The sequence below is a fragment of the Ornithorhynchus anatinus genome, chromosome 6, assembly GCF_004115215.2.
Source record: "Ornithorhynchus anatinus isolate Pmale09 chromosome 6, mOrnAna1.pri.v4, whole genome shotgun sequence".
NCBI lineage: Eukaryota > Metazoa > Chordata > Mammalia > Monotremata > Ornithorhynchidae > Ornithorhynchus > Ornithorhynchus anatinus.
In genome coordinates, this window is record NC_041733.1 from 42,413,680 (window position 1) to 42,430,148 (window position 16,469).

Sequence of the window (16,469 nt, forward strand, 5' to 3'; positions counted from 1 at the left end):
TGGAAAGAGTTGCTGATGGGGGAGAGTAAGAAGTAGAGGAAAAGAGGAAGGGGAGAAGAGGAGGGAAGAAGAAAGAGACAAGGAGAATTAGGGAAGCGGCAGGGGAAAAAGGGAAGCAGGGGGAAGAGAAGGGACATGGGGAGGAGGAGAAGTGAAACAGCAGGGAGGAAAAGAAGGGAAGTAAGGAGAAGGAAAGCAGTGGGGGAGAAGGGAAGTGGTAGGAAAAGTAGGGGAACCAGGGAGGGGGAGACGGAAAATGGGGAGAGAGAGAAGGGGAGAGGGAGAAGGGACGTGGGAGGAAGAGAAGGGAAGCTGGAGAAAGAGAAGGGAAGTGGGAGGAAGAGAAACGGGTAGATGGAGAAGGGAAGCAAGGATGGGGAGAGGGGAAGTGGGGAGATAGAGAAGGGAGGGAAGAGAAGGGAGTCAGAAGTCATGGGTTCTAATCCCGGCTCTGCCACTTGTCTGCTATGTGACCTTGGACAAGTCACTTCACTTCTCTGGGTCTCATTTACCTCATCTATAAAATGGGGAGTGAGGATGTGAGCCCAGTGTGGGACAGGGACTGTATCCAACCCAATTTACTTGCATCCACCCCAGCACTTAATACAGTGCCTAGCACCAAGTGCTTAGAAAATACCATTATTATTACTACTATTATTAATGTCCATCTCCCCCTCTAGACTGTAAGCTCACTGTGGAAGGGAATGTTTCTGTTATATTGTACTCTCCCAAGCACTTAGTACGATGCTCTGCACACGGTAAGCACTCAACAAATACGATCAATTGACTGACTGACTCTCTTACACAACACACACAAACACAGAAACACTCCAGTGCTTAGTACTGTGCTTGGTACATATAAGCACTTTAAAAATACCACAGTCATTACTATTATTACACTATATAGAGAGAGAGAATGTAGGTATACTGTTCATTTTGATGACTGAGCTAATAATCCTGGTTAATGTGGGAAAACCCGGATAACCAGCCTTGCTTCAGGAAGCAATCTCCAAGTCATAACATTGCTCCTGTGGAAACATTGGTTCAATCCCTCTTAGGCCGTGGTTTTTGGAACCAATCGTGCCGAGAGTCTGAGGACTGCCTATAAATCAATTTTCTGCTCTGGGTGGGACTACTAGATTATAAAACCCAAAACCATGAGCGATGCCAATACTGTGCGACTTGGGCAAGTCACTCAACCTCTCTGTGCTTCAGTTTCCACAAGTGTAAAATGGGGATTAAATAACTGTTGAGAAGCAGCGTGGCGCAGTGGAAAGAGCACGGGCTTTGGAGTCAGGGCTCATGAGTTCGAATCCCAGCTCTGCCACTTGTCAGCTGTGTGACTGTGGGCAAGTCACTTCACTTCTCTGTGCCTCAGTTCCCTCATCTGTAAAATGGGGATTAAGACTGTGAACCCCACGTGGGACAACCTGATTCCCCTGTGTCTACCCCAGCGCTTAGAACAGTGCTCTGCACATAGTAAGCGCTTAACAAATACCAACATTATTATTATTATCACCTACCCCTCTTAGATCGAGAACCTTATGTAGGACAGGGACTTGTCTCTGACCTGATTATCTTCCCTCCACCCCAGTTCTCACTATTGTGCTGGGCACAAAATAAATACTTAACCATTATCACAATTATCATTTTATCCACAACCACAGGAGGAATAAAGCACGTACAGTATAAACATTCATTGTCCTAGACCCTTAGGAAAATCAGTCAATTAATCAATGGTATTTACTGGGTCCCCTCTCAGGGTCGCACCTGGAGGGTTTCCAGTCCTCTACCAGTCTCAGCTATGGGAGGAAGAGTCAAGCAGGGGCCTTCCCATTCCATTCCTAGCTTGGCCAGTGGCTAGCGAGTGGCAGGCAATCTGCAACAAGTCAAAACTCACCTGTGCTGGGCAGCAGCACGGGAGAGTCGAGGGCAGAGACTCGGGTTTACTGTGTGGAAGGAGGTGATGGTAAACCGCTTCCATATTTTTACCAAGAAAACTCCAGGGATCCACTACCAGAACGACTGCAGATGGAGAGCGGGGAGTTCTGGGAGAGATGTGTCCGCGGTGTCCCTATGGGTTGGAAACGACTCGATGGCATAAGACAAGATTTACTGAGTGCTTACTATTGCAGAGCACTGTACTAAGCACTTGGGAGAGTACAATATGGCAGAATTAGTAGACACGTTCCCTGATCAAAACCAGCTTACAGTCTGGAGGCAGAGACTTAATTAGCAGATATATTCCCTGCCCATAACAAGCTTACAGTCTACATGAGCTTACACTCTGCAGAAATAAATGATACAGCCACTGGCTTAGAGAAGCTTACAGTCTAACAGAGATGTTCAAGAGGGCACATACCGAGTAATCAATCCATCAATAATATTAATTGAGCGTTTACTGTGTGCAGAGCATTGTAGTAAGTGCTTGGGAGAGTAAGAGCACCAGCTGTAGTGGATAGAGCACATGTCTGGGAGTCAGAAGGTCAAGGGTTCTAATCCTGGCTCCATCACTTGTCTGCTATGTGACCTTGGGCAAGTCACTTCACTTCACTGGCGCCAGTTCCCTCATCTGTAAAATGGTTAATTCATTCATTCATTCAATAGTATTTATTGAGCGCTTACTATGTGCAGAGCACTGTACTAAGCACTTGGGATGAACAAGTCGGCAACAGATAGAGACAGTCCCTGCCGTTTGACGGGCTTACAGTCTAATCGGGGGAGACGGACAGACAAGAACAATGGTCTGAACCCTGTGTGGGACAGGGACTGTGTCCAACCTGATTATCTTGTATCTACCCCAGTGCTTAGAACACTGTGTGGCAAACAGTAAGCGCTTAACAAATACCATAACAAACATTATTATTAATAATAAAAGTGAAAAAAGCTGAAATGGGCAAATAAAGGGATATATAATCATCTATCCAGCTCAGTATTGTTTCTGATGTCCACCTCCAACCCATTCTTCATATACCCCTCTAGACTGTGAGCTCATTGTGTGCAAGAATGTGTCTGTTTGTTGCTATATTGTACTTTCTCAAGTGTGTAGTACAGTACTTTGCACACAGTAAGTGCTCAATGAATATGGTTGAATGAATGTCCCTGTGGCCAACAACTAGCTCCAGTTCTGATACACACTTACTGTTTCACAGATATCTCTCCCCTCCTTCTAAGCTGTACCCAAAAGCCACCTGCTCCATATGTACTTCCTCTTTCACAGATATCCCTCCCCTCCTTCAAAGCTGTACCGAAAAGCCACCTGCTCCATATGCACTTCCTCTTCACAGAGATCCATCCCCTCCTTCAAAGCTGTACCCAAAAGCCACCTGCTTCATAAAGCCTTCGTGGATCAATTCCCCTAGCTCGTAAGCATGCATGGCTATCAGTCATCTCTGTAGTCATGCATGTTTTCTCTCTCTTTCTTGGTTACTATGACGTTGGATGCAGTCGGGAGGGAAATAAGTCACACAGTCAGTGCTCAATAAATACCAATGATTAAATGAATGATTGAGGTGAGAATAGCAGAATTCTAAGTAGCAGAACTCACATATACCATGTCCCGTCTCAACTACTGCATCAGCCCCCTCATTTGACCACCCTGCCTCCAGCCTCTCCCCTCTTCAGTCCATATTTCACTCTACAGCCCTGATCATTTTTCTAAAACATTACTGTGCGCTCACCTCCCTACATCTTAAAAAACACCAAAGGCTGCCCCCCTATCTCCACAACAAACAGAAACTCCTCACCGTCAGCTTTAAGGTGCTGCTCTTTCTCTGCTACTCTCTCCTCTCTCCCAACAACCCAGGCAGCCCACGTGGCTTTTCTACTACCAAGTATTACCAGTGGGCCAGGAGATCACTGATTATACTACAAGCCAGCTGCAGAATAATTATTCATTCAATCGTATTTATTGAGCCCTTACCTTGTGTTGTGCAAAGCACTTTATTAAGTGCTTGAGAGAATACAATATAACAGCAAACAGGCACATTCTCTGCCCGCGACAAGCAATCGCAGGAAGATATCTACACAGAGCCTGCATCGATCCAGGGTGGACCAATCTGGTCATCTCCGGAACTGTTCAACGAAAAGGCTCCCCAATATCTGCATTTAAACAAGGTTTGATCAGTCGTATTTATTGAGCGCTTACTGTGCGCAGAGCACTATACTAAGTCCTTGGGAGAGTACAATAGAACAGAGTTGGTAGACACGTTCTCTGCCCTCAATAAGCTTACAGTCTAGGGGAGGAGACAGACATTAATAGACATAAACGAATAACAGATGTGTACATAAATGCTGAGGGAAGTGTGAATCAGGGTGCAAATCCAAGAGCCAGAGCGATGCAGAAGGGAATGGGAGAAGAGGAAATGAGGGCTTAGTCCTCTTGGAGGGGACGTGCTTTTAATAAAGATCTCTCAAGGAAAGGCTTTCCCCACACTACTATCAAAAGGCAGAAGAATCAGTCCTTTCTTTGCATCATCAGAAGAGGAATTTCCTTTGAGAAAGTGTCCCCGCACATTTCCATCTAAAGATAGGAGGAATTTGCTCAGCATGCAGGACTCTTTGATGGACCGGGAACTAAGGGGAGGAGTAGATAGAGCACAGGTCTGGGAGTCGGAAGGATCTGGGTTCTAGTCCCTGCTCCGCCACTTGTCCGATGTGTGACCATGGGTGAGTCACTTCCCTTCTCTGGACCTCAGTTCCCTCCCCCCTCAAATGGGGATTATGACAGTGAGCCCCATGTGGGATGTGGACTGTGCTGATTACATGTAACTACCCCACTGTTTAGAAGACTGTCTGGCACACAGTAAGTGCTTAACAAGTACCATTTTTTAAAAAAGAAATGAGCCTGAAGCAGCATTTGGGACTTCGGATGTCTTTAGCTATAGGAAGCCCCAGGCTTTATTGTTAGGGGGTGCGTCTAATGGTTGATGCTGGGATGGGTTGATACACACCCTGGTGTGTGTGTGTAGGGTGGGGTGCGGGGGTGAAGAAGGGAGGGGGCAGTGGGTGGCTTTAATAAAAAAGATCTGTCAGGAAACATGATCTTGGTGTGTGGTTCCTTTGTTAAGGGGTACCTGGCAGAACAGTCTTGGTACCCGATTCATTCATACATTCAATCGTATTTATTGAGCACTTACCGTATGCAGAGCACTGTACTAAGCGCTGGGAAAGTACAACTCAGCAACAAATAGAGATTGGTATTAATGGCAAAGATCTGCCATTGAGAATCCGCATAGTGTAGTGGATAGAGCATGAGCCTGTGAGTCAGAAGGCCATGGGTTTTAATTTTGACTCTGCCACTTGTCTGCTGCATCACCTTGGGCAAGTCACTTCACTTCTCTGGGCCTCAGTTACCTCATCTGGAAAACGGGGATTGAGACTGTGAGCCCCATGTGGGACAGGGACTTTGTCTAACCCGATATGCTTGTATCTACCCCAGTGCCTATTACAGTGCCAGGCACATAGTAAGTGCTTAACAAATATCATCATTATTATTATTTTCTGAAATTGCTTAAGAAAAGACAAGGGAGGAAAGAGAGAACACTGAGGGTCAGGGGAACCAAGGAAGAGTCCATCACCTGTCATTTGGACAGGATGAAGAACAACCTGTTTGCCATGTGACCTTGCACAAGTCACTTCACTTCTCTGTGCCTCAGTGACCTAATCTGTAAAATAGGAATAAAGACTGGGAACCCTAAGTAGAACAGGGACTGTGCCAACTGATTAGTTTGTATCTATCCCAGTGCTTAACACAGTGCCTGGGACATAACAGACACTTAACAAAAACCATTAAAAAAAATAAGAAAATAAAATCTGAAAGAAATTTCCAGCCCCCAAACTTTTGTGGAAACCACTCTCTGTGCCCTCCCCAGATCTCTCTCAGTGCTCTGCACATAGTAAGCCCTCAATAAATACCACTGATTTTTGTAAGTTTCAGTATTCTAGATATATTAGTGATAATACCCTGCAGGAGAAGCCCATGGTGGTCTTCTGATATGTCCCTGGATTGTCCAGCTTCCCTCCACACTCTATCATCTCTTTTTTATTACTATCATTATTATAACTATTATTATCATGATTATATTTGTTAAGCACTTACTATATGCAAGGTACTGTACTAAGCACTCGGGTAGATACAAGTTAATCAGATTGGATGCAGTCCCTGTCCCACATAGGGCTCACAGTCTCAATCCCCATTTACAGATGAGGTAACTGAGTCCTAGGGAAGGGAACTGGCTTGCCCAAGGTCATACAGCAGACAAGTGGAAGAACCAGGATTAGAACCCATGACCTCCGACTCTCATGCCCACATTCAATCCACTATGCCATGCTGCTCCTCAGTACGCCATGCTGCTTATAATATCCAGAAGTCAGGTCCTTATGATCTCCAGGCTCGTGCTTGATCCACTAAGCCACACAGCTTCTCTACGTGTCAAACATTGTTCTAAGCGCTGGGGTGATACAAGTCCATCAGGCTGGACACAGTCCAGGTGTCCCATGGGGCTCACTGTGTCTCCAGCCTCCAATAATAATAATAATAATTCTGGTACTTGTTAAGTGCTTACTAACTGCCAAGCATTGTACTAAGCACTGAGGTAGATACAAGTTAATCAGGTTGGACACAGCCCCTGTCCCACAGTGGGCTCACACTCTTAATTCCCATTTTACAGATGAGGTAACTGAGGCCCAAAGAAGGGAAGTTTCTTGTCCACGGTCATACAGCAGACATGTGGTGGAGCTGGGATTAAAACTCAGGTCCTTCTCATTCCCAGGCCCGCGCTCGATCCACTAGGCCATGTTGCATTAGGCGAGTCCCTTCTGCTCCTGGGAAAGGAGTGCACAATTCAGACCTTTCCTGAACATTTCTGATCCATCCCTGGGCAAAATGGTGACTTTCTACATGTCAGAGCGGCAAATCTCTTCTGCTCTGCAATCTCAAGCGGGCTGACCATTTAAAGGGAGCAGCTCAGAGAAGAATATTCATTCAGCTGCATTTATTTAGTGCTTACTTTGGGCAGAGCCCTATACAAATATTCTGCTACCTAAATTTAGCCAAAATTGTGTTTACCTTCAAGAAAAACAGAGATAGTTACAGGTCAGGAAAGGACTGGTAGAGTTCCCTTTAATCAATCAGTATGGTCTAGGAGGGAGAATACAAGATGGAGTCAGGAGACCTGGGATCTAATCCTGATTCTGCTACCTGCCTGCTGTGTGACCTTGGGCAAGTCACCTCACTGGGCCTCACTTTTCTCATTTGTAAATTGGGGATTAAATCTCAATTTTTTTATGGTATTTGTTAATAATAATGTCGGTATTTGTTAAGCGCTTACTATGTGCATTTGTTAAGCACTTACCGGGTGGCAGGCACTGTACTAAGCACTGGGGTAGATGCAAGCCAATCAGATTGGATGCAGTCCATTCTGGATACAGTCCCTGTCCCACATGGGGCTCACAATCTTAATCCCTGTTTTTCAGATGCAGTAACCGAGGCACAGAGAACTTAAGTGACTTGCCCAAGAACACTCAGCAGACAAGTGGCTGAGCTGGGATTAGAGCTAAACATCCTTCTGACTCTTGGGCCCATGCTCTATCTGCTAGGTCATGCTTCCTCTCTTTTGCCTCCCCTCTTAGACTGTGATTCCTGTGTGGACCAGGAATTGGATCTTCTCTGACTGCACAGCATCTACAAGTTCTTAGCGCATAAACACTGAAAAAATACAACTGATATAACTTTCATTTGCAGGCTGGGGAATTAGAGCTCTGCTTTTCTATCAGAGGTTCTTGTTCTGCTAATGGGACCACCTACTTCCGCAAAGCTCAAAGGAAGATCACGGCAGTACTGGTGTGGCTCAAGGGCAGCAAATGTGGAGCCGGGATTAGAATCCGTGACCTTCTCACTCCCAGGCCCGTGCTCTATTCACTACATCATGTTGCTTCTCCAGACCATAAGCTCCTGGTTGGGCAGGGGATGTGTCTACCAATTTTGTTATACTGTAACACTGTACACGCCCAAGCACTTAGTACAGCAACATGGTGTAGTAGATAGAGCATGGGTCTGGGAGTCAGAAGATCAGGGGTTCTAATCCCGGCTCCACCACTTGTCTGTTGTGTGATGTTGGCTAAGTCACTTCCCGTCTCTGGGCCTGTTACCTCATCTGCAAAATGGGGATTAAGACAGGGAGTCCCATGTGGGACAGGACTTTGTCCAACCTGGTTTGTTCGTATCCACCCCAGGGCTTAATACAGTGCATGGCACATAGTAAACACTTAACAAATACCACAAGTACTATTATTATTATTTACTAGATGGGGAGGCACAGATTACTGTAAATATACGCTCTTTGACTGTCTCCTTCTGCTCCTAATGGACTTCCAACAATAAAATGTTTCCTGCATGTACCTGGTTCATGCTGCCATTTCACCAGGCCATGGTTTGAAGTTGCCCAAGGAAGAAGGGAAGAAAGAGAGAGAAAGATAAAGAGAGAAAGAGAAGAGAGATAGAAAGAGAGAGAGAGACAGAGAAAGAAAAGACAGTAGAAAGGGAACAATCCAGACTCAGGATTTCCCAATGCCAATTTTCCTCCCCGGCCCCTGTGAATCAGTGTGGTCTCATTTTAAAGAATCCTCCTTGTGGTTAAGACCACATAACTCCCCAAAGCCAAGGGTCACAGTTCACACTCTGTCCGTGTACTGAGCATCTCTTCCAATAGACCTTCCTCAACTTCAGCCCTGTTTTCCTCTTTTCCCACTCTCTTCTGCATCCCTCTGACTTGCTCCCTTTATTCATCCCCCGTCCCAGCCCTACACCACTTATGTACCATATCTGTCATTTATTTATTTCTATTAATGTCTGTCTCCCTCTCTTGACTGTAAGTTCATTGTGGACAGGGAATGTGTCCATTTATTGTTCTATTGTACTCTCCCAAGCATACAGTGCTCCGCACACATTGAGCACTCCATAAATATGACTGAATGAATAGTCTTGGGCTCTCCCAGCAGTGGGTCCTTGGAAAACACCATAGAGCATGGGGTTGCCGGCTACAACAGGGTCTAGCAGGTCCAAGCAGGAGCGGTGGATCCTAATTATACAATTTTGTCGCTTTTCGATTAAGGACCTTAGTTATTTCTCCTTTTTGCACTTCGTATGGGCTCTTTTATTGTCCCCAGGCCGTTCCATTTAATTAGGGCTGATATTTCCTTCCGAGACCTGGAATTCAATTGTGTTGTGGTTGAGGAAGCCAACTGATTGCTCTTTCTTTTTCTCATTTAGGCTGGGTTTTGGGTTGCCAGACGGTAATTCTTCCCCAGTGCAGCAATGTTTCTGTTCTAGTAGCTATGTCTTTCTTCCATTTAAAAATTGAACAGTGTTTAAAAAGGATGGCCCTTTAAGGACAATTTCTGTGGAGGACTAAAGTCCACCCCAAGTCTTGCAATGCCCCCCTACCTCCTGGGGAGAGTTCATCCAGTCCAGCCCCCTGCCTCGGGGCAGCACTGCCCCAAACTCAGAGGGCCTCTGAGTGCTGCTGCCTCAGCGGTGTCTTCCCCACTTCACTGACTATAACACTCACACTTTCTCCCTTAAATCTGAACTGCCTTTCTTAATAATATTAATATAATTGTGGCATTTGTTATGCACTTACTATGCGCCAAACACTGTCCTAAGCGCCAGGGTAGGTACAAGGTAATCAGATTGGACACAGTCCCTATCCCACGTGGTTCTCACAATCTTCATATCCCCATTCTGCAGATGAGCTGAGACACACAGAAGTGAAGTGACTTGTTCAAGGTCACACAGCAGACATGTGGGAGAGCTAGGATTAGAACCCATGTCCTCTGACTCCCAGACCTGTGCTTTTTCCATTAGACCACGCTGATTCCCTTTCTTCTCTCTCCTCTTTCCCTTAGCCTCTTTTGCCCATGTCTATTCTTCAGATGGACTGATTAGAGGCCTTTCAATAACCTCAGTTACTCATTTAGCAGTATTTGATGTGGGCCCATGGGAAGCTGCCCGTTTTCTTTCAAAGGGACATGTTTTGGTGGAAATGTAGTATCGAGATTTCCCCCGGGAGGGACAGGGGTTGGATCAGCGGGTGCCCTAATGAATTCTGCGAAGCCACATCGATGAGAGGAGAAGATGGATGGGAGATTAAGGGAAAAATGTCAGACAGTATATAAAAAAACTCACTTAGCATTTATGAAGTCCTTTCAAAGGCTTCTACGATCATTAATTAGCTTGTCTGCAGAAGCCTCGATTTGCCACTTCCTTTCCAAGGCAAGTAAACTGAGGCACCAAAGACAACAGTGGCATTTTACAAAGTGTCGAGCAACAAACAGTCCCCCAAAATATTTCCCTTTTGCTCCATTTCCCTGCATGGAATTTACCTCAAACCCTGAGGCATTGCGTCACGGTCAGGCCGTTGATCGTGCATTAATGTATATTTTAAGGCTGCAGAGGTTTTAGGAAATTTCAGTCACTCGCTCTGCCACCTCAAAACCCAGCCGAAGACAGTGACCATAGGTGGAAAAGAATTGTTAGATACAAGTGCAATAAAGACCAGCCAGACCAAAGCAACCACGCTCACTACCCAAGTTGGAACAAACAAGTTGCCCAAAAATAATTGCCCTAAGAGATGGAATTAAAATTCAGGTGTATGCCATGTGTCCCTTGCCCTGTGCTCAATCTTCTGCCACCTCGTTAATCCAAGCATTTAGCCTATACTGCCTTGATGACTGCATCAGCCTCCTTGCTGGCCTCCCTGCCTTCTGTCTCTCCCATTCCACTCCATACTTCACTCTGGAGCCTGGATCATTTTTCTGCAAAAATGTTCGGTTCACATTTCCCCACTCCTCAAGAATCTCTGGTGGTTTGCCCATCCACCTCCGCATCAAACAGAAACTCCTTACTATAAGTTTTAAAGCACTCAATGGCCTTACCCTCTACCTCACCTCGCTGCTCTCTTACTACAATCCAGCCCGGACACTTGGCTTCTCTGGTGCCAACCTACTTATTGTACCTCGATCTCATCAATCTCACCACCGACCCTCAACCACATGCTGCTCTGGCCTAAAACACCCTCCCTCATCATATCCAACAGACAATGACTCTTCCCACCTTCGAAGCCTTACTGAAGCCTCACATCTCCTCTGAGAGGTCTTCCCTGACTAAATCCTCCTTTCCTCTTATCCTACTCCCTTCTGCATCAACCTGACTTGCTCCTTTATTCACCCCTCCACCCCCAGTACTTATGTACATATCAGTAATTTCTTCACATATATTAATTTCTGTCTCTCCCTCTAAATTTTAATCTGGTTTTGGGCAGGGAATATGTCTACCCACTCTGTAATATTGTTATGCTGTTCTTTCCAAAATGCCTAGTACACTGTTCTGTGCTCGGTAAGCACTCAAAAAATACCACTGATTGATTCCGACTCCATCAATCAGTTGGAATTTCTTAAGTGCTTACTGTGTGCAGAGCACTGTACCAAGATCTTGGGAGAGAACAATTCAACAGAGTTGTTAGACACACTCCCTGTCCACAAGGAGCTTATAGTCTAGCATCCATTCCACTCATTCCCATCAGAGACTACCCAAACTTTGCTACCCTGCCCAGGAAAGGGGCAGCTGGGAGCAGTCCTTCGATACTGACCATGGGATAGAGGCCATGAAGCGGTGAACTGCAAGTAGCAGTCCTGAGCACAGCAGGAATATTACAAAGCTCCTGACAATGAATATTAAAATCGAAAGTTGTCAGAAAATGCGTAACTGAAAACCCCAATACTTGGAATTTACACAGCAGATTTCTCTGAGTAACACCAAGCGTCTGCAGTTGCCACCTCCTGATGACCTTCCTGACTGTAAAGGTAACACAACACTGAAATGGTTTCCTGAAGGGAATTATGGTCTCAACTACCCTCTGGATTCGAGATCGAAACACTCCTGCCTGGGATGGGGTAAGGTCTGGGCTGAAGGATGTCCAACATTTCTTCCCAGCTTTCTTTTAAGGAAGCAATGGCAATTCCAAGAGGACAAATCCAATTTTCACGGGCCTCCTTAGCCTCAGTTGGCTGGGTTCATACTCAGGAATTCTCCAGATAAACTAGGGGAGGAGTTACACTTTAGCCATACGTTTTCCAGATACTTCAGGAAAAATGGAAAATTGGGAGAGTCTTCTGGAGGAGGAGGGGAACAGGAAGACATGTGGGGCTTGGGAAATCCTTCCAAAGAACTCTCCAGAAAATGGAAGAGTACCACTGAATAACTAATTCGCTTATGTGGATCATAAGGTCCCTGAGGGTAATAATAATGTTGGTATTTGTTAAGCGCTTACTATGTGCCGAGCACTGTTCTAAGCGCTGGGGTAGACATAGGGGAATCAGGTTGTCCCACGTGGGGCTCACAGTCTTAATCCCCATTTTACAGATGAGGGAACTGAGGCACGGAGAAGTTAAGTGACTTGCCCACAGTCACACAGCCGACAAGTGGCAGAGCTGGGATTCGAACTCATGAGCCCTGACTCCAAAGCCCGTGCTCTTTCCACTGAGCCACGCTGTTCATGAGGGTTTAGTACAGTGGTCTGGATCCAGGAAGCGCTCACTACAGAGCATTAATTATTGGACCCAACCTGTAAATCTGATGCTGGGTTATACAGGACAGCCAGGGACTGCTGGGCTTCCCAGCCCCCTGTTGCTTCTAGCCTCCCCCCTTTTTTGTAATGGTACTTTTTAGTGCTTACTATATGCCAGGCACTGTACTAAATGTTGGGGTTGATACAAGGCTGGACCCAGTCCATGTCCCAAGTGGGGTTCACGGTCTTAATCCTCAATTTCCAGATGAGGGAAATGAGGCCCAGAGAAATGAAGCGACTTGTCTAAGGTCACACAGCGGACAAAGCAGCGGAGCCGAAATTAGAACGTAGGTCCTTCTGACTGAGGCCTGGGCTCTATGCACTAGACCATGCTGCTTCCTCACCCCAAAGCTGGACTCCAGGGCAGGGACATGTGCAGGGAGCCTCATGCTTGATGTTGCTATTGTCAGTGACAGTGCTGAGGCCTGTAGCTGGGTGGGTGGGTGCCAACCCCTACGCTGTTGGTCAGGGATTGTCTCTATCTGTTGCCGAATTGTACATTCCAAGCGCTTAATTCAGTGCTCTGCACACAGTAAGCACTCAGTAAATACAATTGAATAAATTGACTGAATATCCTAGCCCCTCATCCTTCTGCATCTCCCTCACTCCTGGTCCTTCCCCATCCCCGCTCCCAGCCCGCTGAGCCGTGAAAGCCATCTCTCACCCCCCTTCGGTCTACACTCCCTGCAGCACTGCCAAGTCCCGGTGAGCTTGCGGGGAAGGGAGAGGGCAGCTAATTGCCTTATTAATTATTTATACGGCATTTTATTTATTTCCCAAGATAACAGTTTTGCCATATTGCTTGGACATGTGCCCGCTACCTCTGCTTTGGCAACCCAACCTGTTTAATGAATCAAACGCCTGCCTGTAGCCCAGGGTTGAGGCAGTGGTGTTAATCTGATTCTCCCTGCTTTGCTAACAGGTCACCTGAATTTACAACTTGCTTGCCTCGGGGATGAGGGGAGAGGCTCCTTTCCCTGCTCCTTCCTCCTCTCTAAAATAGCCCCTCGCATGAATCAATAAATGGTATTTTTTGAGTGCTGACTGTGGTGCAAAGCACTGTACTAAGCACTGGGGAGAGTACAGCATGAGTTGGTAGGCATGTCCCCGGCCCACAGAGATCTTAGAGTCTAGAGGGAGAGACTTTGGATCCAGAGAGACCTGACTCAGTCCCCTTCCTCCCATCCCTGCCAAGATGGCAAGGGTAGAGGGGAAGAGTGGGGGAGGGAATGAAAGGTGGATGATGCTAATAATAATATCAATAATGGTTAATAATTATGGTACATGTTAAGCACTTACTATGTGCCAAGCACTGTTTTAAGTGTTGGGGAAGATACAAGTTAATCAGTCTGGACATAGTCCCTGTCCCACATGAGGCTCACAGTCTAAATAGGAGAGCATATAATCCCCATTTTACAGATGAGATAGCTGAGGACCAGAGAAGTTTAGTAACTTGCCCAAGGTCATACATCAGACACATGACAGAGCCGGCATTAGAACCCGGGTCCTCTGACTCTCAGGCCCATGCTCTATCCACTTGGTCATGCTGTTTCTCTCCATGGAGCTAGGGGTGAGGTGAGGCAGAGGTCAGGGGTGAGGTGAGGTGGAGTTCTCTCTCTCTGGTGGAGAAATTATGAGGGGAGGGAGCATTAGTTCAGGATATTCCTTTCACCAGCTCCATTCCTTAGCTGGCTGCATCCAAGAAGCAGCCCCCTTTCCTCATCCACTATCCCAAGCCCTGCCACCTCACCTCAGCAGGGCTCTCAGCCCAAATCCATCAGCACTACTCAGGTCGCGAAAGGTTAAGACCCGAATGGAGTTGGAACAGCTGTGGGTGGTACGCTCAGCTAGCCAAAATCCTATGCTCCAGTCTCTTTTTCATTCAATCATTAAATCACATTTATTGAACGCTTACTGTGTGCAGAGCACTGTAGAAAAGCACTTGGGAGAGTACAATACCACAGTAAACAGACACAATCCCTTCCCACAACGAGCTTACAGTCTAGAGAGGGGGAGACAGACATTCATATACAGAAATAAATTACAGATCCGTACATGAGCGCTGTGGGGCTGGGAGGTCACGGGTTCAAATCCCAGCTCAACCACTTGTCAGCTGTGTGACTTTGGGCAAGTCACAACTTCTCTGTGTCTCAGTTACCCCATCTGTAAAATGGGGATTAAGACTGTGAGCCCCACGTGGGACAACCTGATCACCTTGTATCCTCCTCAGTGCTTAGAACAGTGCTTTGCACAAATGCCATCATTACTATTATTATTATTAACAAAGGGAAAATATGGAACACTTCACAAATTCATTCAGGGCTTCCCCCTGGGGAATCCACAAGCCCTGACTTTCATCCTTCATTGCATCAATGCTAACACTCAAAGGAAACATAGAAAGGCCTTAGTACAGAGCTCTTCTCACAGTAAGTGCTCGATAAATATGATTGAATGAATGAAAGGCCGCCCATTGACTTTATAATAAATAATAATAAAGATAATGGTGATTATGTCAGCTCAGTTATGTAATGCAATGCTATATATGTAGTGTAAGCAAAGCTATAAACTCATCTCTAGACCGTACGCTCCTTGTATGCAGGGAACTTGTCCACCAACTCCTATATCGTACTCTACCAAGTGCTTAGTGCAGTGCTTAGCGCTTAACGCATTGCTCTAGACTGTAAGCTCGTTATGGGCAGGGAATGTATCTGTCTATTGTTGCATTGTACTCACTCAAGCGCTTAGTACAGTGCTCTGCACACAGTATATATTCAATAAATACGATGGCCTGACTGCCCTGCACAAGGTAAGCACTCAAATAATACTGATGATAACGGTGATTTCTGTTAAGTGCTAACTTACTAGGAGGAGCAGAGGGGGCTAAAGGAAAGAGCACGGACCTGGCAGTCAGAGGACTTGGGTTCTAATCCCTCCTCTGCCACCTATCTGCTGTGTGATCATGGGCAAGTCACTTCACTTCTCTGGGCCTCAGTTACCTCATCTGGAAAATGGGGATTGAAACTATGAGCCCCACTTGGGACAGGGACTGTGTCCAATTGGATTTGCTCCTCCAATTCTCTACTGACTCCCTCAATCTGGCTTCTGTCCCCTTCACGCCACTGAAACCACCCTATCAAAGTTCACCATTGATCTCCTTCTTGCCAAATCCAACGGCTCCTACTCCATCCTAATTCTTCTCGACCTCTCAGCTGCTTTTAACACTGTGGACCACCCCCTTCTCCTGGATAAGTTATCCAACCTTGGCTTCACTGACGCTGTTCTCTTCTGGTTCTCCTCATCTCTCTGGCCGTTCATTCTCGGTCTCCTTCCCTCTCATCCTCTCCCTTCCCTTGTAAGGGTCCCTCGAGGTTCAGTTCTTGGTCCCCTTCTATTCTCCATCTACACTCACTCCCTTGGAGAACTCATTCACCTCCTCGGCTTCGACTAACATCTCTATGCAGATGACACCCAAGTCTGCATCTCCTCCCCTTTTCTCTCTCCCTCTCTCCAAGCTCGCATCTCCTCCTGCCTTCAGGACATCTTTACTTGGATGTCCTCCTGCCACCTCAACTCTACATGTCCAAAACAGAGCTCCTTATCTTCTTTTCCAAACCCTGTCCTCTCCCGAACTTTCCCATCACTGTAGATGGCACAACCATCTTTCCCATCTCACAAGCCCGTAACCTTGGTGTCATCCTTGAATCTGCTCTCTCATTCAACCAGAATATCCAATCTGTCACCAAATCCTGTCAGGCTCACCTTCACAACATCACCAACACCCCTGGTTTCCTCTCCATCCAAACTGCTACCACATTAGTACAATCACTCATCCTATCCTGCTTA

The 16,469-nt window shown here is 46.3% G+C and overlaps 1 protein-coding gene and 1 non-coding gene across 2 annotated transcripts in view; one reads left to right on the forward strand and one right to left on the reverse strand.

Annotated features, from left to right (window-relative positions):
• The window catches only part of TRPC5 (transient receptor potential cation channel subfamily C member 5), a 173,920-nt gene that overhangs the window by 141,885 nt on the left and 15,566 nt on the right, over positions 1-16,469 (reverse strand). The window lies entirely within an intron of this gene.
• On the forward strand, positions 1,753-1,890 carry LOC114813015. Its single transcript, XR_003760626.1, has one exon. It is a non-coding gene; the product is annotated as a small nucleolar RNA SNORA7 (small nucleolar RNA).